Below are 24484 nucleotides of genomic sequence, written 5' to 3'. Positions count from 1 at the left end.
TCTCCAGGTCCGCCCAGGTGACGTTCTGTGACAGGCAGAAGTGTTCATTCCAGAACCGGGCCGAGAGCACAGACATCTTCCCTCCGCTCCGCCGCTGAGACACACGGGAAAGAAGCAGCAGCGCTCCCCGCTCTCCAGTCTGACATGGAAATTAGGCAGGGCTGACAATGCTGTGGCCCAGGCCCCGCCCACACAGCAGACAGCACCCGTAGTGGGTGGTCATTTTATAAGTAGCTTGCATGCTGAAAAAGTGTGAGCACCCCTGAGTTAAAAACTTACCACAAAATGGTGGCATTAAAGATTACAACTCATCCCACAAAAAACAAGCCTTATATAGCTATGTTGATAGAAGAATGCAAAAAAAAATACTGTCAGAATGCAACAATTAAAAAGAAAAATAATCGCCGCGTCCTAGAGCCACATCCTTAAAGAGGACCTTTCACCATATCTGGGCACAGGCAGTGTTATATACTGCCAGAAAGCTGACAGTGCAGCGCACTGTCGGCTTTCCTGATCTGTGCCCGGTGTAAAGCGCTATCGGTCCCGGTACCGTAGCGCTTTACAGTCAGAAGGGCGTTTCTGACCATTAGCCAGAGACGTCCTTCTGCCTCGCGGCGCCAATTGCGCTGTGCTGTGGAGCGGGGAGGAACGCCCCCTCCCTCTCCTGATAATGCTAGTCTACGGACAAGCTGTGTGAGCAGAGGGAGGGGGCGTTCCTCCCGGCTCCACAGCACAGCGCGATTGGCGCCGCGAGGCAGAAGGACGTCTCTGGCTAATGGTCAGAAACGCCCTTCTGACCATAGAAGAGCTACAGTACCGGGCCGTAAGCTCTTCACACCGGGCACAGATCGGGAAAGCAGACAGTGCGCTGAACTCAGCGCACTGTCAGCTTTCTGGCAGTATATAGAACTGCCTGTGCCCGGATATGGTGAAAGGTCCTCTTTAAGGAGTTAAACTGCCACCTATTATAACAACTTGGGGCATTTTATACAACACAGCTGGTAGATATAAGTACAGTTCATGCCTTCCCTCTTTTTTTTTACGAAGTTTTACAAAAGCTGTTTTTATAAGAGCCTCAAAAATTACATTTTCTCATCATTTCCACTTTTGGAGATTTTACATGACACTTTTACAGCTTCACGTTGGAATCGGCAGCAGGAATGTTACTGAAATACCCTCGTCTGTCCTTAAAGGGAAACTAGATCATTTGTGCCTGAGCTATTCTAGGGGCAGGAGATGGAAGATCTATGGAAGCTTCTACAGATGTCAAAGCAATCTCTGTGATACGTGTTTGTCTTATTTCTATTTTTTTGTTAGTATACGTTGCATTATAAAAGAGAGGTGTGAGACATTTTGCTGAAATAGAAAATATATCTAGTGCTAGGGAGAGAAAGAAAAAAGATATCCCAAGAGGCGACTGTATTCTGGAAAACGCGTAAGGGAGTCTGTCAGCAGAAAATTCTGTATCAGACAGAACCTTGTAGAGCGGCTTTTACACTTTCCAAATGTGTCTTTCTTATTCTTCATTGCAGCTCCATTCTCCTGAAAATCTGGGCTTTAGGGACATTTTTTCTCCTACCCGGACTTCACTTTCTTCTCTCAATAACTGCCCCATTGCTTAAGTGACATCTTCTACTTTGTCACATTTTGTCTGCAGTTAATGTTGGCTATCTAGATCGGAGAGCAAAGTTTGATTCTGATTTGGCTCCTGACACACTCCCTTTACGGAGGATCTTTCACCACCTCCAACAAGTCCTTCTCTTTACGTCATTTAATAGTCGTTGCCTGATATGTTATTTAGTCTCTGTACTGTCAGGAGGGCGGTGTCAGGCAGGAGCAGGCAGGGGGCGTAATTCTGAGCTCCGACACTGGCTGCCTTTCATTGGAAATATGTTTACTTCTCTCCACATTGTCCATTCAGACTGTTTATCTTTATAGAATTGTTTTCTGTATTCAGCTCCCACACAGAAGTCTATGGAGAGGGGAGGAGAAGTCTGTTTGATTTGCCTTAATCTGTGCAGTGGTAGAGTCTTCTCTTGAAAGCAGTGACAGAAGTGCTCCCTCACTCACAGCATAGCAGCTGCAGTTATTTGTGTATCATTTCCAGCAGCCTCCTCCTTCCCCTCCCCTCTACATAGACTTCTGTGTTAAAAACTAACTCTGATAAGTGGAGAAGGAAGCAGTTTTCTTTAATAAGTTTTATTACAAAGTTTCTTATATTCACCTGTTCTATGCATTTATGAAAGATTGTTTTATCATTGGAGGTTAAACCCTAACCTTCCATTGCATGTATTAAAACAGCAACAAAATACATAATAATTAGGATTGTCATTCGCCGTGGAGCTATTGAGGTTTTCCCAGACCTGGATTTGCTAAGTGGGCATCTGTCCAATTTGAGCTTTACTAACATTCGCTCCCATGCTCTTCTCTGCCCTGTTTCAATGAACCCATCATATTCTCAGCATGAGCAGATTCCATGAGGGTTACACTCCTTGTTCTAGCAGATTATAGAAACCTGCAGTAGAAAGGAATGGCGCTGGTGTAAGAATTATTAGAAGGAGTTGGCTGTGTTATAGGTAGTGTGGTTGTAATGATTTATTATGAAGAGTTCCATACATGTAAGCAATGATGACATATACAAGGGATATACACAGTCCAGTCACATTAATGCGACCACCTGTCAAAATCCAGAATAACCGCCTTTGGCAGAGCGGACCGCTGCGAGACGTGCAGGAAGGGAGGGGATGTTGTGATGATGATCACTGGGATGTTGAGCCATGCCGACTCCAGTGCCGTGGCCAGCTGCGCTAGGTTACGCGATTGAGCATCCACCGATCGAGGTGGTCCCACAGATTCTCGATTGGGTTCAAGTCCGGGGAATTTGCTGACCAAGGGAGTACGGTAAACTCATTCTGGTGCTCCTTGAACCACACACATACACTGCGAGCTTTATGACACGTCGCATTGTCCTGCTGGTAGATGCCATCATCCTGAGGAAAAACAATTCACATGTAGGGGTGAACATGGTCCGCAAGGATAGATGCATACTTGTGTTGTCCATCGTTCCTTCCACAATGATGAGTGCACCCAGATGGCTTAAGACACGCCTTCTGCTACTGGTTATTTAACATTGACGTCAAAAGTAGGCGGTGCTCACATTAATATGACTGGACTGTGTATGTAGATCTGACCCCTGGATCCTCCATATTGATAGGGTTCCAGTACCCAACACCACCTTCACTAAACCAATATACTGCACTAATGAACATTCATTTTGGTCTGACGCTGTTTACACATTGCATCCGCCCGTCACATTGTATTTGTGCACATCACCATAAAACAAGATTTCACGCCCCACAGTTTCTATGGAATGGCTGCCAACCATATCTACTAACATTGCAATGTGTTAATGCCGGCAAGCTCGACTGCTACGCCATTGAACCAGGAATCGAGGCCCCATACAGTCGTATTTTACAACCATAAATCGCTTTTTTTTATGGATTGTTCTTCACAAACTGGCATCACATGTGTCTTGTGAATAAGCCCCTTTGATGGCAGTTTTTCACATACATAGGTCTCTGAATGACAGCACTGTCATGTGAATAACGCCTTAGAGGTGAGTTTTAAGATGAGTCTTGTCTATGGCGTTGCTCCGCACATCATACACTCGTGCACTCCATATACCGCTATATTATATTATCCCTTGATGAAAGGAAATGGCCGATTGTAATGTATAGAATGAGAAAGCTTCCCGCTATGTCACTTTCTATAGTGAACCTTTTGGATATCCTTGATCAGATTTTCCTGGCCGATTTCCTAGACGTTTTATGGTATTTCTATTAAAGCAGCCAAGGTCTTCCAGTAAAAACTTAACAAGCGAATTGTTTACTCCCATTTTCTGTCCGCTGCCATGCAGCACGTGTCCTGTGCTAGTGTTACACTGTTAAAGCAGGTTATTATTTTGTCATAGGTGTATCCTTGTTCTAAAAATTTACCCCACATTCTACCTAGTTCAACTTTATATGGTTAGATATTACATAGATAGGCCAGGACTGTTATCTGTTCCTTAGAATGCCTGTTGAACGTTCACAGCAGCATCTGGGATTGTAGATTTACCCCAGTAACTAAGAATGGTGGGGCGAACTTTTGACATGGGTCCCTCCTCCCCGACCAACGCCGAAACCCCCCCCCCTGCCCCGTATTCCTGCGTCCTCTATTATGCCCCACAGTGGTCCCTGCACATACTATTATGCCCAATAGCGGCCCCTGTACAAAGTACTATGCCCCATAGTGGCCCCTGCACACAGTATTATCCCCCATAGTGGCCCCTGCACACAGTATTATCCCCCATAGTGGCCCCTGCACACAGTATTATCCACCATAGTGGCCCCTGCACACAGTATTATCCACCATAGTGGCCCCTGCACACAGTATTATGCCCCATAGTGGCCCCTGCACACAGTATTATGCCCCATAGTGGCCCCTGCACACAGTATTATGCCCCATAGTGGCCCCTGCACACAGTATTATGTCCCTTAGTGGCCCCTGCACACAGTATTATGCCCCATAGTGACCCCTATACACAGTATTATGCCCCATAGCGGCCCCTGTACATACTATTATGCCCCATAGTGGCCCCTGCACACAGTAAGCCTGTCTTGATCCCGGAGAGGTAAGTAACAGTGTTTTCTATGTTCCCTTACCTCTCCTGGGCCTCCGATGATTATACCTGGGGGTTCTGAAATGACCCCCTGAGTATAATAATAGTATTTGTGGGGCCCATGGTGTCACTAACTGATCCCAGGCCCTGCCAGGATCTGTAAGTAAATAGGGCCTGTTACCATCTGGAATAACTCCAGCCGGTAATGGCCCATTAAGAAAAAAAAAAAAAAAAACGCAGCGGTAGCGACTGTCGCCAGGCCCCCTAATATCCCGGACCCTGTGGCAGCCGCTACCACTGCTACTCCGGTAGTAACGTCCCTGATTTTCCCCAATGTGTTCCATAAAGACATTTCTTATAGTATATATATATTTGTAATACCAATCTTTTACTGTTCTATGCTACATAAAACTGAAAAGTTGCAAGGGTTAAAAAAAAACAAGAAACAGGGCAGGTCGGCAGAGTGGGCAACCACCGATGTCTGTAGCGCTGCGGCCCATGTTGTAGGGCTTTTACCTCTTATAACAGACAGATAACTATATGGAGATCTAGAATTTACTGAAGAGTTTTTGTTAACGTACGGTATTTCATGCGGATGTAGAAACCAGAGGGGTTGTCATCTTCTCCGTACACATGGATTGACTTTTGCCAAAGAATTTCTTGGCACTGAAATTCCTGTATTGTGCATGCATGATAAAGAGTGGACCACGTGGATTCTTTGTACACCTGCCACGGGCCAAGGAACAAAATTCAGTTTTTCGCTATCTCCCGGTTACAGGTGAATGCACCATCTTGTATTTCTATATTTCTTAGCCAGTCAAAATATAAACACCAAAAAATGACATCATGCTGGGGCGGTATTGCACTTTTTCATATTAAAGTTCCACTTTTCCATTAGAAGTTAGCCTCCGGACTGCAGCTGTTTCTCTCCTATGTATACAGATATATATATATATAGCGTGACCACAGCTGTGGAGAGACTATCATAACCCACAAGGTAACAGCTTGTTCCTATTTTTTTTTTTATGAGGTTTTCCCTTATATTTTAAGAAATAACAAAGCCCAGATAAATGGGGAGAGAATAAAGGTTTCTTTAGGCCAAGGCCCCACGTAGGCGCATTACATTTTTTTGCCGCAGAGTTTTCCTCTGCGGACCTTCTGCCCCTATTATACCTACCGTATATATACTCGAGTATAAGCCGACCCGAATATAAGCCGAGGCCCCTAATTTTACCACAAAAAAACGGGAAAACTTATTGACTCGAGTATAAGCCGAGGGGGGGAAATGCAGCAGCTACTGGAAAATTTCAAAAATTAAAATGTCGGAGTTTTTGGGTGCAGTAGTTGCTGGGTGCTGGGGAAGGGGAGGGGGTGTTTTGATTGTCTGTCTGCCCCTTCCCCTTCCCCTTCCCCTTTTTTGTTTGCTTGACTCGAGTATAAGCCGAGAGGGGGCTTTTTCAGCACAGAAAGTGTGCAGAAAAATTCGGCTTATACTCGAGTATATACGGAATATATGGAAAACCTCCGGAGTTTTTAACCTCATCTTAGGTGCAATATTCAAATCAACTTTTCTATATTGTCCTATATAGTGGTGCAGGATCTGCTTTCTTCATGTATTATGTATGGAAGACATCATAGCAGCTAGCTTTTCTTCAAGGAACGCTGCAAGGGGAAAACTGCTAAAAATGCAAGACAAGACATATCATGGGCAAAAAAAAGTTTGTTCTTATCAGGGAAAAGTTTATCTCATAAGTGTATGTTCACACAGAGTTTTTTGCAGGCGGATTTTGACACTGAATCTAACTCAAAATCGCCTGCAAAAAAGGCTCCCATTTATTTGAATGGGAGCTGCTTGCCTTTTTTTTTCCCGCTGGCGTTTTTTTTTGTGCTAGCAGAAATAAGAAGCGAGATGCCCCTTCTTGCTACGAATTCCGCAGCTGAGACTTCTGCAGTGCGAGACTCCCTCCTGATTAGTCCCATGCATTTGGTCCTTAACAGGAGCGGAATGCCACAACTGATTGCTGGAGCACTGCATCGGCATCCTGTAGCGTCTAGCCTCGCGGAGAGTTCACATGGCGGAATTTGGTTTCTGCTGTGAGAACCTACTGCCGGTCCTGCGTGGTAACCTTGGGGAGCTGTCTTCTGGCAGCAAGCCAAGCATTTGTTTTTCTTGCACCCATGCTGGATGCAGGCGCCATCTTATCATATAACCTTATACCAGTTTCAAGGATAAGCAACTATATCTAGCATTCAGCTTTTAAAGGGGTTGTCCCATGAAAAGCATCCTATCTATACTGCTAGTTTATGTGGATATAAGACTTTTCCTAAATGCATTGCTTTATCAAAACTGCTTTGTTTGGCTTCTATCTTAATTTATTCACTTCATTGTTGACACTGCGTTTCTATGGCCACTGGGCTTATCTGCTCATTTCCCAAGTGAGGTAGCTACCTGCTCTCAGGGGGAGAGGGAGGGGCTGACAAGCAACTGAGCTCCTCAGATAGGGGAGGGGGGAGGTGAGAGCCCCGGGATTACTGTTCTGTCTATCTTCAGCTTTTCCACTTATCAGCCAGTTTAATTGAATTTGGTTGATAAGGGCTGAGATAGGGAGTCCTTTACCTCTGTATGTAATGCAAGCTGACTCAAATCCAGCTCTGCTACATCAGTTTCCACATCAGCTTCATACTGTGGTAATGCATAGCAGAGCAAGTGAAACCCTACCCACCAATGTGCCGAGAAATCCAGGAAGTGAAGAGAGCACAGAGCCTTCAGGCTGCTGAATAAGAGTTATGGGAATACCCCTTTAAGGATAACAATGTTTTTTATACATTACATGATTATAACTTCACACTTCTATTACTTTTATACTTGTGGTGCCGAATGTGCCAGCCAGCCGCTAGCAGCTTCAGACACCCAGAGGCTGCTAGAACAGATCTGTGTAGGGTCCTGGAGTCGGGCCCCAACAGTTCAGGGTCCAGAAAACCCCTTTAAGTATATTAAAAGGCAGGCTCCATTGCAAACCAATAGGTTGTTGTTTTCATTTTCCAAATGGACACTGGTTTGCACTAGTTTTGTGTAAATCTTTCCCACCATGTGACCACGTGCATTGTAACATCCGCCAGTGTTATAAATCCAGTATAAGTTTCATTTGTATAGTGTGACCTATCCATCGAGTTGATCAACCTCATATTGGCACAGGACGGGAAGCACAAAGTGGTTGTGAATGATTTAATATCTTTTTATTCCACATATGCTCCACACCACAGAAGCTTTCCAACTTGTTCCAGATGTGGAGGCATCAAGTGCAAGGAATCAGAAAGAACTTGCGAGTCTTTCTACAAATCTCTTACATGGAAATTCTGCAGATGTTCCACGTAATGATCGTTTCCACACAATAGAATGGGACTTGTGTGCACGATGACTGGGGCTAGTATAATAATCCCACAGTCTTTATGAAAAATAAATACGGAGAAGAAGCTTGGATTGGATTCCAGATGTTAAAGAAGAACACTCACACCGTTACATGTTATGTCTATTTGTCATGGACATATTGGTAGTTTGGACCACAAATCTCTGAGCTGCAACTGAAGGTGGCATAAGAGTTGTGGATATTGTGCATCGGGATCTTCATTAAAATCGGTTATTATGGACTAGCAGCTGTGCTCAAACCTAAGATCACCATATATGATGCCAAGTATTGGCTAATGGGGGGTAAAGCAGAAGACCAATGGACTCTGGAACCATGAAAATGAATTCCCTGGAGTAACTTCCAATTTTACTACCTAGTAGTCTCATGGAAGAAATCTTGTGGAATGCCTTCTTAGAGGGGTGAAGGCTGTTACCACCATAAAAGGGGACCAAACGTCATTTTAACACCCATGGTTGTGGAATGGGATAATATAATATAATAGTCCCACCATGGGGAATTTCAATGTGTTACAGCAGCATGGATAATACAGTAATATATTACATATACAAGCTCATAGCAGATAGAAAAGATACTAGGGGTCATAGCAGCTAAGAAGAAAAGAAAGACTTCAGGATCATTTAGTTCTCTGTGCGGTGTGATCTTCGCTTAGCCTGATGTTGGTTATACGGCTGACCACGGTTGGGAGGAACAATCTCCAATAGCGCTCCTTCTCACACTTGGAGATGTCATCATATACACAGTCCAGTCACATTAATGTGACCACCAGTCAAAATCCAGAATACCCACCTTTGGCAGAGCGGACCGCTGCGAGATGTGCAGGAAGAGAGGGGATGTAGTGATGATGATCACTGGGATGTTGAGCCATGCTGACTCCAGTGCCGTGGCCAGCTGTGCTAGGTTACCCGGTTGAGCATCCACCGATCAAGGTGATCCCACAGATTCTTGATTGGGTTCAAGTCCGGGGAATTTGCTGGCCAAGGGAGTACGGTAAACTCATCCTGGTGCGCCTCGAACCACGCACGTACACTGCGAGCTTTATGACACGTCGCATTGTCCTGCTGGTAGATGCCATCATCCTGAGGAAAAACAATTCGCATGTAGGGGTGAACATGGTCCGCAAGGATAGATGCATACTTGTGTTGATCCATGGTGCCTTCCACATTGATGAGTGCACCCAGATGGCTGATGACACGCGCCTTCTGCCATTGGTTATTTAACGTTGACATCAAATGTAGGCGGTGATCACATTAATATGACTGGAGTGTGTACCTACAGACACGACAACCATATCGTGAGAAAATGGCCTATAGCTGCAGAACATAACTGAGAAACACTATCCAGTGCGTCTGTAAAAGGGACGGGCAAGATTTAGTAAGCAGGAAAAACAAACTGCAATCGTTACACGCTTCACATAGAGAGCCTGAAAAATAAAACTCCAGGTGTCTGTAGACATAAACAGCTTAAAGCCAAAGAAACCGTGCACCTAATGGATCAGCTACAGACATAACAAAACAAGTACCAAAAAAAGCGAGCGCCAGCAAGGCATTAATAAGAAGAACGGCCCCCACCAGAGGCGTAGCAAGCCAAGAGGACAGAATAAAGTAACTGCTTGAGACATATTAAGTGGCGTCTTACGCTTATTCCACAGATATCTGCTTTCTTAACCACTTTCATGTCTCCTTAGCTCTTTATTGCTGTATGTGATGCATAACGCAAATGTTACATGGCAAGGTAAGCGCGCGCCATAAGGGAGCCATTTGTACATTATATTCTTACTCCGCTCATGACCTTTGTCACATGCAATCATCTTTACCACGCTCTATACATGCTCGCTATACGTGGAGGGGAATATCCTGCCATTTCCTCACTAACATGATTACATAGAATGCAAGGAATGAATCCGAGACTGTACGTCTGACGGAAGAATACGGATAATTACTCGGTGTATATATTACTTGTAAGCATCAGGGAGGAATTACCACGGTTTATGTTTGTAGATTGATGGGATTAGGAAATAATCTTGTGACTGTGTCGTTTTCAGAAAGGATGCCGGGATTATTGGCGACGTACCTGAGTCATCCATTCCAGACGGGAGTCGCAATTAATTGCTTGCAAATTTTTTCGATTGTTTTATTCCGAAAAACAATGCTGTGTCATTAATCTGCTGTGTCTGTCCCCACCCATTACTCCTCATGAGAACCTTTCCTTTAAAACGCCCTGAATGTGTCATATCGTATAGCATCTGTGCTCAGAAGTCTGCCCAAACTTTTCTTGCACAATAACTGCAGCTTGCTATAAAGTCAGAGGGCTAAAAATATTTGCGACCTAACCTAAGGATAGGCTGTCAATATCAAATTGGTGGGAGTCCGATAGAGGGCATGTGACACCAGACAGCCCAAGCGATCGGCTGATCTCAGCATCTGATACACAGAGAATGCAGCAGAACGCAGAAGAAAACGTCACGGATGTTGGGAAGAGGTTAACGCGATTCGCCACAAATTAAGTCGGATCTGATTGTTATGGACAATTCAGTCGTATCAAATTTTTTGAAAATTGGCTCATCTTTAGTTACTTTGCATCAGCTCCCATTTTCTTGAATGGGAGCTGAGCTGCAGTCACCTGGTTTATGACTGCTACCCTGTTTCCCTGAAAATAAGACACGCTCCCCTTCACCTCCTGGACCACCTACAACTGGCAGTCATGCCGACGCTCCGTTAATGAACCCTGCTCCAGCCACTGCATAAGACCTCCCCCGAAAATAAGACCGGTCATATATTTATTTCAGAAGAGAATTTAATATAAGACACTGTCTTATTTTCGGGGAAACCGGGTATAAAGCGAACAGAGCTGTCTGCTTCCTGCTGCATTCTCTGTGTATCAGATGCTGAGATCAGCTGACCAGTGGTGATGTCTGTTGTCAGTTTCTCACTGATCTGATATGAATAACCTGTCCTTAGGATAGACCCACTGTTACATCTTCGCCCGTCTGGGTTTTGACGTCATCCTCTGGCCACAGATGTGTCCGGCTGTGATTTCTTGTACTGTCTGAACACTGTCCTATTCCCTCACCTTAGTAATTGATTTTCCACCACAGCCATCTCTTTCACCTCGGTTTCCCTCTGCTTTCTCTAATAGTTATTTTTATCCTTACCTTGTGATTGACAGATCTTCCTATCAAGTCCAGTGCGGGTTCTTCCTCCCTATTTATTCTTAGCTCATATTCACACTTGCTATTTCCCTGTGCGTGCTGGCATTACTCTTGCTTCCCTGTTACCTGAACTCTTATTATTAATCTTTGGCCTTACCTTTGACCGTTCTCTTGAATTACGATTCTGTACTGTGTTTCTCAACTCTTACCAGACCCTTGGCAAGCTGACCTCCCTTTGTTGTTGTTTGTCTGAGTTCTGTATTGTCACTCATATATAGGAAGGGCTTGTCAACCAGTTGTCACCTGTTACTTAGGACAGCACCGACTAGCAGGAAGGGACAGCGGAGGGTTTCAGCTTAGGGCTCACTGTCTTGTTTTGACCCTCTCCCCAGGATTCACCAGCAGCTACATCATCCTTATTTATTTATATATGGCTCAGAATAGGTTGCACATAAGACATACTCCCCTTACCGATCCCCTGGTGCTTTCGTTTCATGCTCCTGGTTTCATTACCGGTCTCTACCGTTTCGTCCATCTTGACGCACAGGCACTGGTGGCAGACAAGAGCCACCTAAGTCAGGGATTTCCGAATGGAACTTCTCTGTCCCGAGAGGGACCAGGAATTAGAGATCAGATAGGGGCCAGGGCAGCATCGAAACAAAAGCATCGGTGGATTGAAGTGGAGAGTACTAGATTTTTAAGTTTTTTTTAACTCATTCTGAGCTGGATATAAAAATTTTTCCCTACTGGTAAAACCCTTTTTTGGAATGTCTGTTTTTTCTGTAGGGTCTTGTAGGTCAGACTGGACTTCTTAGTAAGAACAGCTTACAATATTAATGCGGAGGAAATCGGTGTCCTCGCTCCCGGCTTCCTGTATAATAACGACATCACTTAGCAACAAACAAAACACTAATTGACAAATAAACCAAAAAAAATTCCGCGTCCGGGAAGCTGAGCGTAGAACAAGATGTTTGGAGTGAGGTAATTCATTGTATGGGCAAGTCGAGCCAACACATGTTTACACTCTTGTAATACATGACTTAATGCAATGCTAATGATGTAACAAAGTACTATAAAAATACTCGCTATAAGGGGTGGCTTTTGTTACTTTCTCTTTGTGGCCTTACATTTACCTACAGTCTCGTTTAATTTTCTCCAAAATTTGTTTAGCATGAAGCGTGGCTCCAGTTATAAACGGCGCTGCATACATATATGGTTCAGGTTAATATATGATTCTTTGTAATATATCTTATTAGGGAAATTTTCTTCTCCACTTTTCAGGCCGAGCTACTTTATACATATTAATCGATGAATACGGGAGAGGAAGGGGGAAGAGGCTGCAAAAGAACCGACCCAAATAATTGCTGCAGTTATACGTTACTACTTTATGCTCTTTTAACACCACTAGGTTTGTAGATAAGAGGCCATGAGTGGACAGAATCCTACTAATATTATAAATGTGAAAGTTTGGAAGGGGGAATGTGGTGTTCAGGCTCTGATTGGGGGAGGGGGAGAACTTTGGCAGATTTCGGCAACATCCATTCAGCCAGAAGCTGCTCAGACACTGACCTAAGAAAACCCCTGTAATCCAAATTGCCAGATGTAGCAGAGCTTGAGTATGCTGTCCATATTCAGAGATGTAGATACAGCTGGCTATGCTGTGCACATGCAAAGATGTAGCAGAACCGAGACGCAGGAGCAGGCGGCTCCTGGACAGCAACAATAGGCTAAATATAAGCGGATCATCGCCAACAACACCACGCAGACGAAGTCGCAGGCAGAGGCTAGTGAGGCAATAATAAATTACCTTCTACTCCTCCCTCCCTTCTCCATAGAGCTCTATGTGTGAGGTTCCTTATGGAGATGAATCTTATGTAAAGATAAGGAGCAGAAAAACAGCAACAGTGAAGGAAATAGATCTCCTTAGTAAGATTTATTACTATAGCCGCTATTATAATTTATGAAATTTTTGAAAAGTTGTTTATAACTGGAGGTATGCTTTATGCCCCAAAAATGTCCTTTATCACAGCCCTCCTCCTTTCTTCTTACCACTGTTTTCTACTGCCCAAAGAAGTCTGAAGCCATCCAGGTAGACAGGGTGCTGCTCTCTTGCCAAGCTTCCATAAACTCATGGGGTAGTTGGGTGATGGTAGGTTCCCAGGCTGTAACAGAGTCCCACGTGTCCACAGTGAAAGAAAGAAATACCAGTCAGCTGTAGCATCTTCACACATCAGCAATAGACGCCAAAAATCATCTCCTTGAAAGAAGAACTTCCATGCAGGTTTCTCCTCCATGCCGCATGGTGACCATGCTGTCCTTAGCTCCTGGGGGGATGGTAACAGGCACATGTGCACACAGGAAAACTCCAGCTGAGTCAGGTCTTGGGTCTTGTCCATGCTTTAACAATAGAAACAAAAGAAACAAAAATACTCCACAGGGTCTTCCATTCGATTTATAGTTGCTAATTCATAGTGCTAGTTTGCTTGGTTAGAGGATTCTTGAAGATACAGACAAAAAGAGTGAAAAGGAAAGATAAAGGTTGCTCTCAGCTTGGAGCTCCGTATCGAGGCAGCCACTCAATGCGGCGCCATCTTGGAAAAAAAAAAAGCGCTGCTTCCAGGACTTTTCTCTCTGAATTTTTAATGCAAAGATGGGAATGAAATCCCTGAACGCAGATATCTACCGGGCCTTACTTCTGTTTTATGTCTATATAATATTGAGACAGAATCTGTGAGTTGATAGGATAACAGCCGCCGGTAACTTTTTTAGTTGGGTGCCAAACATCTAGATCACCTATTATTCCAGGTGAATGTTCAGAAGGTGTCGTATGTATCCTTGAGTGTTCATATTTTTTCTGACCTCGATGGCCTTGTATGTTGTATTTTTCTGTAGGTTTGCCTCCCGTTCCCCCTTGACTCTCCCCTGTGTATTATCATACCTGAGAAATAAGCAGAATTCTGACAAGTGAAGAAAGCCAGTCTTATCAGCTCTTTGTCATGCCGTAAGGCGGGGGTCAAGCAACCCCCATGACCTGTATCGGTTTCGGCACCTCGGGCACATTTACCCAACATAGGGATGTGAACGTGGCCTGAAACATGACTGTGGGGTTTGAGGTTTAGAACTTCACATGGACTGAGTGAGTTATATACAAATCGGTTTGGGAGGAACAATTGTTTATTGTTTGTTTGGCCCTTGAAGAAACTGGACATTTTCTGAAGTTTCTTATTGTAGCTGGTGTATATTAATCTGATGAGGACAGATGACCCCTCTTGGGTACGGAAAAAGTCTTCACATGTTCCATTATTTGCTATATTATTGAGGTATTCAACACTTCTTAGAGAATGTATCCGTAATTCATTCTATCTATTTATCTATCTATCTATCTGTCTGTCTGTCTGTCTATCATCAATTTATAATCCTATCTTGACTTTGATATGACATCAGGTGACTGCTGCAAAGAACACCCCTATAGAATTGACAATTGTCAGTCTATTATTAGGCTTATGGGCCAGAGTGAAAATTGCAGGATATAATACTTTAAAAAAAAAACATAGACAGCAACCTAGATAGTGAAAATGAAGTAGGAATTATCAAAAAAAAATCATTAAAAATAAGTTTAACATAAAGATTTGGTTCCACAATGGGTGATTTTCTGGTGACGTATTCCCTTTAGACTTGTTCTATGATTTTTCTGTTCCCATTTATAATGAAGACATTCCACAGGAAGGCCTTTTGACTCGGTGTTTGCATTGAGAAAACGTTGAACAATAAATCACCACCTTGTACGGCCATCTGTAAGCCTCACATTTATGTGTAAATATTTAAGCCGAGCACTTGAGAAAAATCTGCGAGGTACTTTAGGTGGATAATGGGCCAATCCATCAATGGTGGAGAGCAAACAGGAAAAATAAACCACTGACGGGAGAACCTAGATTTAAGGACATGTAGCTACGACGCTGATGGCGCGCTGATTTCATGTATGTAAAGGTTCAGAATCAATTTAAGGCTCCATATGCATGAATATGCGCATTGACATTGACATTGTTACTAGATGTGTTCAAGGCCAACACACTGACCCATTCAATTGTAATGGCTCCATACAAAAGCCCGTGTATTATTAAGGGCCTGTGTTTTGGGACATGGACCCGAATCGAAATTCAGGATAAGTACTACCTGTCCTGTACAGCCCAGGCTTACTTAAGTGAATAGGTCCAGGGAATGGTCTACTATTGTCTATGTAAGGGTCTACTATTGTCTATGTAAGGGTCTACTATTGTCTATGTAAGGGTCTACCATTGTCTATGTAAGGGGCTACCATTGTCTGTGTAAGGGTCTACTATTGTCTATGTAAGGGTCTACTATTGTCTATGTAAGGGTCTACTATTGTCTATGTAAGGGTCTACCATTGTCTATGTAAGGGTCTACTATTGTCTATGTAAGGGTCTACTATTGTCTGTGTAAGGGTCTACTATTGTCTATGTAAGGGTCTACTATTGTCTATGTAAGGGTCTACCATTGTCTATGTAAGGGTCTACCATTGTCTATGTAAGGGTCTACTATTGTCTATGTAAGGGTCTACTATTGTCTATGTAAGGGTCTACTATTGTCTATGTAAGGGTCTACTATTGTCTATGTAAGGGTCTACTATTGTCTATGTAAGGGTCTACTATTGTCTATGTAAGGGTCTACTATTGTCTATGTAAGGGTCTACTATTGTCTATGTAAGGGTCTACTATTGTCTATGTAAGGGTCTACTATTGTCTGTGTAAGGGTCTACTATTGTCTGTGTAAGGGTCTACTATTGTCTGTGTAAGGGTCTACTATTGTCTGTGTAAGGGTCTACTATTGTCTATGTAAGGGTCTACTATTGTCTATGTAAGGGTCTACTATTGTCTATGTAAGGGTCTACTATTGTCTATGTAAGGGTCTACTATTGTCTATGTAAGGGTCTACTATTGTCTATGTAAGGGTCTACTATTGTCTATGTAAGGGTCTACTATTGTCTATGTAAGGGTCTACTATTGTCTGTGTAAGGGTCTACTATTGTCTGTGTAAGGGTCTACTATTGTCTGTGTAAGGGTCTACTATTGTCTGTGTAAGGGTCTACTATTGTCTATGTAAGGGTCTACCATTGTCTATGTAAGGGTCTACTATTGTCTATGTAAGGGTCTACTATTGTCTATGTAAGGGTCTACTATTGTCTATGTAAGGGTCTACTATTGTCTATGTAAGGGTCTACTATTGTCTATGTAAGGGTCTACTATTGTCTGTGTAAGGGTCTACTATTGTCTGTGTAAGGGTCTACTATTGTCTATGTAAGGGTCTACTATTGTCTATGTAAGGGTCTACCATTGTCTATGTAACGGTCTGCTATTGTCTATGTAAGGGTCTACCATTGTTTATGTAAGGGTCTACCATTGTCCAAGCCACCACTACTCACTGCTGGATTAGATAATAGACTTTCTAAAGTTGTCCTTATTTGGCAAAGTGGAAAGAGGATATTGTCAAAAGTACATTTTGGTCACTCTGCACGTCTTTTGCTTTTTACCTTGCTGAAGTTACAAGGGTAGAGACTCTTGAGTCAATTTGGCCATGTTTAAGGCTAGTGTTATACTGTGACTTTGGCCCTAACTCCCAATATAATTCATTGGAGTCGCATTGTGACCCTCGATTTCAAAATCCGATTTCCGATCATTTTCCAGAAATCCCCCGTGTTGAGCTGACATGTTCAGCTCTAGGTCTTGAGCTCGGTGACCTCATGTGATGGGGCTCCATCCAAAGTCTTATTGTGAGGGAGAGAAAATACATTTTTCGTTATCTGTCAGTCGCATGAAAACGTCATCATTTCAGACTAGTCAGATTGATTTGCAGTTGGGCCATATAGTCATCTTTTTGGGTTTGTTGTATAAAATCTGCTTTCAGAGCGGCTTTGAAATGTCAGCAGACATATGAGGTAATAACGTTGAGCCTTGTGCTGAGAGACAATCTGAATCCCTTCTGTCATGTGTGTGCCTCGATGAATAAGGCTATTCATACATAGACGTAGGCTAGGTATTGGGCGCTCTGTACCAGCTTGTTAGCCGAGTGGTCAAGCATAGAAAAAATCTAATGAAATGTAAAATGACTCACTTGTGGTCAGTGATGCAATGAATGTGGAATTGGCTGTGAGCTTTCCAGCTTGGAGCAGGGGTATGGCCCGTCAGTAAAGCTCCTGCCCTACAGGTGTCAACTTGTGTCTCACCTTATCTTCTTGTCAAACACATGGACTGTTGCCTTTCTTCCTCATCTTGTTCCATAAACCAACAGAACTACAATAAGACACGTACGCTATAGCCTAATATTAGCTTTCACTGTTTGTCATTGGTATTACATCTATTTACTTTCCTTAATACAGAGCTATTGTTAATTCATAGGGCACAAAAATGTATTTTATAAGCGCGGTATACATGATGAAGATGAAAACATCCATTGACGTCTATTGTGAAAATTTTAAGTACAGTGGGATGAATTTACTAACCTATCTCCGCCAGTTTGCTGGCATACATGGTGCATTTTTGGCACACGGCCCCTTCTTGTGCCAGATTCCTGCTATATCCTATTTGCTAGGAGCCCAACAAATGTTCTATAACTGGAGCCAGAATCCTGGCAGGAATATTCTCTAGCCTTTTACACAGTCCAGTCATATTAATGTGACCGCCGCCTACATTTGACGTCAATGTTAAATAACCAATCGCAGACGGCACGTGTCATCAGCCATCTGGGTGCACTCATCATTGTCGAAGGCATGATGGATCAACATAAGTATGCATCTATCCTTGCGGACCATGTTCACCCCTACATGCGAATTGTTTTTCCTCAGGATGATGGCATCTACCATCAGGACAATGCGACGTGCCATAAAGCTCGCAGTGTACATGCGTGGTTGGAGGAGCACCAGGAGGAGTTTACCGTACTCCCTTGGCCACCAAATTCCCTGGACTTGAACCCAATCGAGAATCTGTGAGACCACCTCGATCGCGTTGTTCGCGCCATGGATGCTCAACCGCGTAACCTAGCGCAGCTGGCCACGGCACTGGAGTTGGCATGGCTCGACATGGCATAAAACGGCACTTCTATTGCAGGCTATGCTACGTGGCCTGCAATCGAAGCGCCAGTATTATGCATTGCATTACTAATCACACACCCTGGGGTTCGAGACCCATAGAGATTGCAATAAATGCACAAACAAAATTTACAAAAAAATGACCAAAAATAAAAATCTCAAAAAACCCCCCATAAAACGCCACTTTCCCTAGAACACATTGAAAACTCATTACATACTGTGAAACACATACATCTTAGGTAGGGACTAAGGGCGGCGTGGACAAAGTCACGGGTAATGCTAGTAGTAAATAAGGTTGGGTAAAGACAGTCCAAGTCCAACCTATAACCCCTACAAGTTGATCCAGAGGAAGGCAAATGAAAATCAATTACGAGGCTGACCCCAATTACTCCATCTGAGAAAAAAAAAATTCTTTCCCAACTCCAACTAAGGCAGTTGGGCTACGTCCCTGGATCAACACCCTATCCCAAACAAATTCTACTTCCTATAACTTTCGATATTAATTTCAAGAAAGGCATTCAGGCCCTTCTTGAACCCCACAAATTATTATTCACCACCACAACTTGTGACAGTAAGTTACTAAGTCTGACTGCTTTTACTGTAAAGAATCTTTTCTCCTCTGACACATCTTGTCACAGTTATAGGCCTCGGTATAAAGAGATCATTGGAAAGATCTTTGTACGGTCCATTTATATATTTGTACATCATATTTAGGTCGCCCCATATCTCCTTTTTTTTCCTATCCATGACCCAGTTTTTAACCCATTTAGGGCTCGTTCAACGGGGCATAAGGGGGCGGATTCTGACGCCGAATCCACCTCAGATTCCGTCCCCTCACAATAGAGGTCTATGTAGACCGCTAGCTTCCTTTTTTCAGTGAGCGGTATGTTCCGGCTCATGGAAAAAAGAAACGAGCTGCCCTTTCTTCAGGCGGATTCCGCGGATGAGTCAGCCCTGGTGTCCGCCTCTCGACAGCACCCTCCAGGCTAGGCCCATTCATTTGAGCCTACTCCGGAGCAGGAAGCCGTGACAGTCGCAGTAGGTGCATTTTGGTCCAATTCTGATGCGGTTTCCTGCACGTTTCTGCATTTTATAATGCTCCAAGACATAACTAGTTGACTCTCTTCACCTTATTTTTGCTGCATTAGACTCGCACAAGCCCGTACACAATGAGACGCAGGATACAGCTCTCAATAGAGAAGCATGGGAAAAGAATAAAGACATGGCATGACGAAGGTACTTATGTACCGAAACGCGTAGCACTTTTCTACTCTACAAACTCCTTGGTTACTTTTGTAACTGTTTTTATATATGTTGTGAATAAAAGTTAATTTTTTTTTTATTTTTTTTTTTTTTTTTTTTTTAAATGTAGATTGTGAGCCCCACATAGAGCTCACAATGTACATTTTTTCCCTATCAGTATGTCTTTTTTTTGGAGTATGGGATGGAAATCCATGCAGACACGGGGAGAACATACAAACTCCTTGCAGATGTTTTTTTTGCCCTTGGCAGGATTTGAACCGAGGACTCCAGCGCTGCAAGGCTGCAGTGCTAACCACTGAGCCACCGTGTGGCCCCTATAAAAGTTAAATTTTACATCTGGACGTTTCCTGGATCCTTGGCCAGTACGAGCGGAATTTTTTACCTTTTCTTCTCATTGTTTCAACCTACCTGAGTCCGTATGGTATTCCTGCTCCTGGATTGAAGGTCTCATTGCTATTTATATGGTGAGCTGAAAAACATACCCCTTCTTTTGTGCAATATTTTTACTGCCCCCTTAGGTCAGATTGGGTAGACATTCTCATCCATGGCATGTTTACATGTATTTTCCCTCTATTTTTACAACCTTGTAAAATAATTACGGTTGACATAAATAAATAAAATAAATTAAATTCGTGTTGAGTCAGATGTTTCATATCTAGACCACAGTTCTATAAGAAATATAGTTATGTCATATGTATTTACATCACATAAATAATAGATGTTTATGTAACGTACATGTTACTATAGGCTAGAGAGGGAAGCTGACTTCTGGTCTTACTACAGTTTATATTGGTAAATTGCCTAAAGTTCTGTTACTATGATGATTGTAAAAGCTAAATTAAAGTGGTCAACCCCGTTAACACATTACAAAACAAAGAGTGGTCTTGACTAGAGATGAGTGAACAGTAAAATGTTCGATATTCGATATTCGTTTCGAGTAGCCGCTCAATATTCGACTACTCGAATCGAATCCTATTATAGTCTATGGGGGGAAAATGCTCGTTTCAGGGGTAGGCATCATTCGATCAAATTATACTTACCAAGTCCATGAGTGAGGGTCAGGCTGGATCCTTCAAGAAGTCTTCTCCGTGCAGCGTCCCCGCGGCATCTTCCGGCTCTGAATTCACTCTGCCAGGCATCGGGCCTGGGCAGAGCCGACTGCGCATGCCCGCACTACAAGAAAATGGCCACTTACAGTCAAAGCAGCCATTTTTTTGTAGCACGGGCATGTGCAGTCGACTCTGCCCAGGCCCGATGCCTGGCAGAATGAATTCAGAGCCGGATGACCCCGCGGGGAAGCTGCACGGAGAAGACTTCTAAAGGTAGGAGAAGAACCAGCGTTAATTGGCCGACTGTATAGTATTCGACCAATCAATGCTGGTTCTGCATCAAACTTTTCCATTCGAATAGCGAGTGGTACTCGATCGAGTACAAGTATTTCGAATACTGTAGTATTCGATCGAATACCTACTCTATCAACTCTAGTCTTGACAAACCCATTACCCTTCATTTGGAACCAGTCAAATCTAGACTGGGGCATAAGAGTTTCTTTAGTCAACCTTACTCACTTTTTTGTGAGTGTAACATTACTGACAGTTATGGTAATGGATCCTTCATGGTATACCATAATAAAACAGTTCATCACTTTCACAGTAAAAGCCTAAAACGCGTGGCATTCCCATATATGAAAGGTGTGATAACCTTTAATTCATTGGGACACTGTACTGTGCTAGAACTGGGTGCCCAGGGGGGCAAACCAAATATATGTGAAAACACTGTGGCAGATTTACTAATCCAATCTAATATTTAGACAGTGTCAAAATCAATCCAGGGAGCCTAAATATGCACTGTACTCATCACATTGTATCATAAGTTTGGTGCATCCTGCTGGACATGTCAAAATACACAACAGATAGTGTAACTCTATAGGTTGTGTGGGGAAGGTAGCTCTTTTGAAGCAGTGGTGCGGACCCAAAAAGTCAAGACAAGGACACAAAATGTGCAGAAAAACAGGAAAATAAATAAACCTTGACTTCAGGCACAAAATGAGCGAAACAAAATACAGCCTTAACTTCAGGCAAAAAATAAAACAAAATCCTGCTCGTCCGAGCAACTAACTAAACAGAAATGATAACCTTCCTATACATGTGGCTTACTACTAGCTACACAAACAAAACAAGCACAATATTGTCTCACCGGACTCAGGGTTACAGGACAGACCCAGACTCCTCCTCTCACTCCAAGGATCTGCACTGGACTACAGGATCTGCAGCCTCTTCTGGCCCAGTAATGAGCCTCAGGACCCACACCTGGAGCTGAGGCCTACTCAAGACCTGCACTGGACCATGCATAAGTTAAAAACCTGGGGGAGATGTAGCGAAATTCCAGTCACCTTCTTACAGGTGCCATAACTTCTCACCAAATTTTGTTTCAGTTTTCAGGCTTGTCACATTTTAAACCATACCCTTGTCTCCCTTGAAGCCACGCCCCTTTGTTAGCTGTAAAAAAGTGTTTAAGGCCCCAAGTTGCAGAAACGCTGTGTTTTTGGATGCTGTGGAAATGCAATAGAGAAAAAACACTGCATTGTTCAGTGTATTTCATTTCATCACATCGACAGATCGTGGATTAAAAAAAAGCTGCATAAAAGCATGACCAATTCTTAGTCATAGCATGTAGCGTTCCTTATTGTTCTCAGACTTCTTTTTTCTGTGTCAGGGATCTTTTTAGTTGCATCATAACCTGAATATGAAGTTCATTGTCCATGGATTTCCTATATTATGGTCAGTTGGGTATTTTACAGTTACTACTGGCAGAATTACATATAAAGAAATCAGTTGTAGCAGTAGAAGGATAGTGGGGGGAGGGGGGCAGACTACTCTATATTGTATACACTCCCTGCCTCAGGGAGAAAAGTAAAATGTGCTGCAGCCATAATGGGGATATTAGCAGCAGAAATACTGATAAAACACTATGTATGAAGGCCTATAAAGTCAGAGAACCGATTGTCAGATCGGTTTCAACTTTTTATGAACACTTAGGCACCCTTTAAGAAGGTTTTACAGAGTGCACTGGTTCTGTTTTCTATACCGCTTAAATTGTTCCCTCGTGTAAATGCAGACGTTTGAGATACTAGATTTTTCGGCAGTTTCCTAATAATGTTTAAATTATGATGTTCTATAGCAAAGCGGGTGAAATATGCAGTGGAGCTGATAAGAGTGAAAACTGCCTTTTAAAGTGTCATATGACAACCCATTACACTTGTATTTCGGCAATATAGCCCTCGAGGCTAGAATAACAGACATAAATTAGCCCAGGTTGTATCAGTCTAAATGCTTTTTACGTGCCCGAGGCTCCGAGTCGCACTCTGGACTGTCTATTTTAAGTTTTCAAAAAGAAGAAAAAAATGCCGACACTTGAAGTGAATTCTTAGCGAGAAACCTCTGGGCACATCTGAAGTCAATTTTCCTGTGCCTGTGTTATGCTAAAAACAGCAGAAGAGCCCGGTGGAGCTGTCACATATGGTCTCTGCTGGTCACTTTATATATAGCATTTTATGTAAAAATACATAGGTAGAGTATATATAAGAAGACCACTGATTTTTTTTTTTAATGCAAAGGGTAGCAGGATTATCCCAATAAATACCGCCCGTACGTGAAAGGGTAGCTGGAATATCCCCAAAAATTCCACCGATACATGCAAAGGGTAGCTGAATTATCCCAATAAATACCACCTATACATACAAAGGGTAGCTGGATTATCCCAATAAATACCGCCTATACATACAAAGGGTAGCTGGATTATCCCAATAAATACCGCCCGTACATGCAAAGGGTAGCTGGAATATTCCAAAAAATACAGCCCATATATGCAAAGGGTAGCTGGAATAACCCAGTAAATACCGACCGTACATGCAAAGGGTAACTGGAATATCCCCAAAAATACCACCCATACATAAAAAAAGGGTAGCTGGAATATTCCAAAAAATACCACCCATACATGCAAAGGGTAGCTGGAATATTCAAAAAAATACCACACATACATGGAAAGGGTAGCTGGAATATTCCAAAAAATACCGCCCGTACATGCAAAGGGTAGCTGGAGTATTCCAAAAAATACCGCCCGTACATGCAAAGGGGAGCTGGAGTATCCCAATAAATACCGCCCATACATGTCGTTCTAATGACATCAATGGAGAAGGAAGTATTGGCTCATCCTATAAATTTTTGTAATAACCAAAAGTTACTTTCTGTATAATTCACGTACAGGGCTAGTTCACTGGCTAGATACTTAATCTGTATTTTGGTGCTTAGGTAACATCTCAGAGGAGGATGGTGCAGGCGGCAAGCTCTCCATAATTTATTGCTACCATATAAACCTGTTTATGCTATACTAGTCATATATATGACTATTGTATTGGACCAATGGATGGGATTCAGATACCGCATATTAGAATCAGAAGTCTCGTCTGGTTGTGGGCTCCTTCCATGATCATAAAATATTCCTCTCCATTCCATAGAGTCATATATGTACACAAACCCCATCTTTCTAGGGATACAGTCACATTGACATCTTTTAATCCATTTTCTGGAAGAACGGATGAAACCATAAGACAGAATGATGGATAACAACAGATCCCAAGAGAGTCCATTAACAATGATGGGGTCTGTCGATATCTTGGTATTTTCTCACCAGGCTGGTAGGACTTTTACATCTGCAATTTACGTCTCACAGATGTGACCATAGCCTAAGCATGTAATAATTGTACTATGCTCACAGCATAGGAGATTATAAAGATACCGATCACTATACACATTAGGTATCCCTGTGTCTGAAAGTGCCCGGTCTACTGAATATAGGGGATCTGCAGTGCTCCTGTTCCATCG

At 42.9% G+C, this 24484-nt stretch overlaps 1 protein-coding gene across 1 annotated transcript in view; it reads left to right on the top strand.

Moving 5' to 3' along the window:
• PDLIM4 (PDZ and LIM domain 4) overlaps positions 1-24484 on the top strand; it is a 110624-nt gene that overhangs the window by 35168 nt on the left and 50972 nt on the right. The gene's annotated exons all lie outside the window — the stretch shown is intronic.

Source organism: Leptodactylus fuscus, chromosome 5 (genome assembly GCF_031893055.1).
Source record: "Leptodactylus fuscus isolate aLepFus1 chromosome 5, aLepFus1.hap2, whole genome shotgun sequence".
Lineage (NCBI taxonomy): Eukaryota > Metazoa > Chordata > Amphibia > Anura > Leptodactylidae > Leptodactylus > Leptodactylus fuscus.
This window is presented reverse-complemented; position numbering and strand designations above follow the sequence as displayed.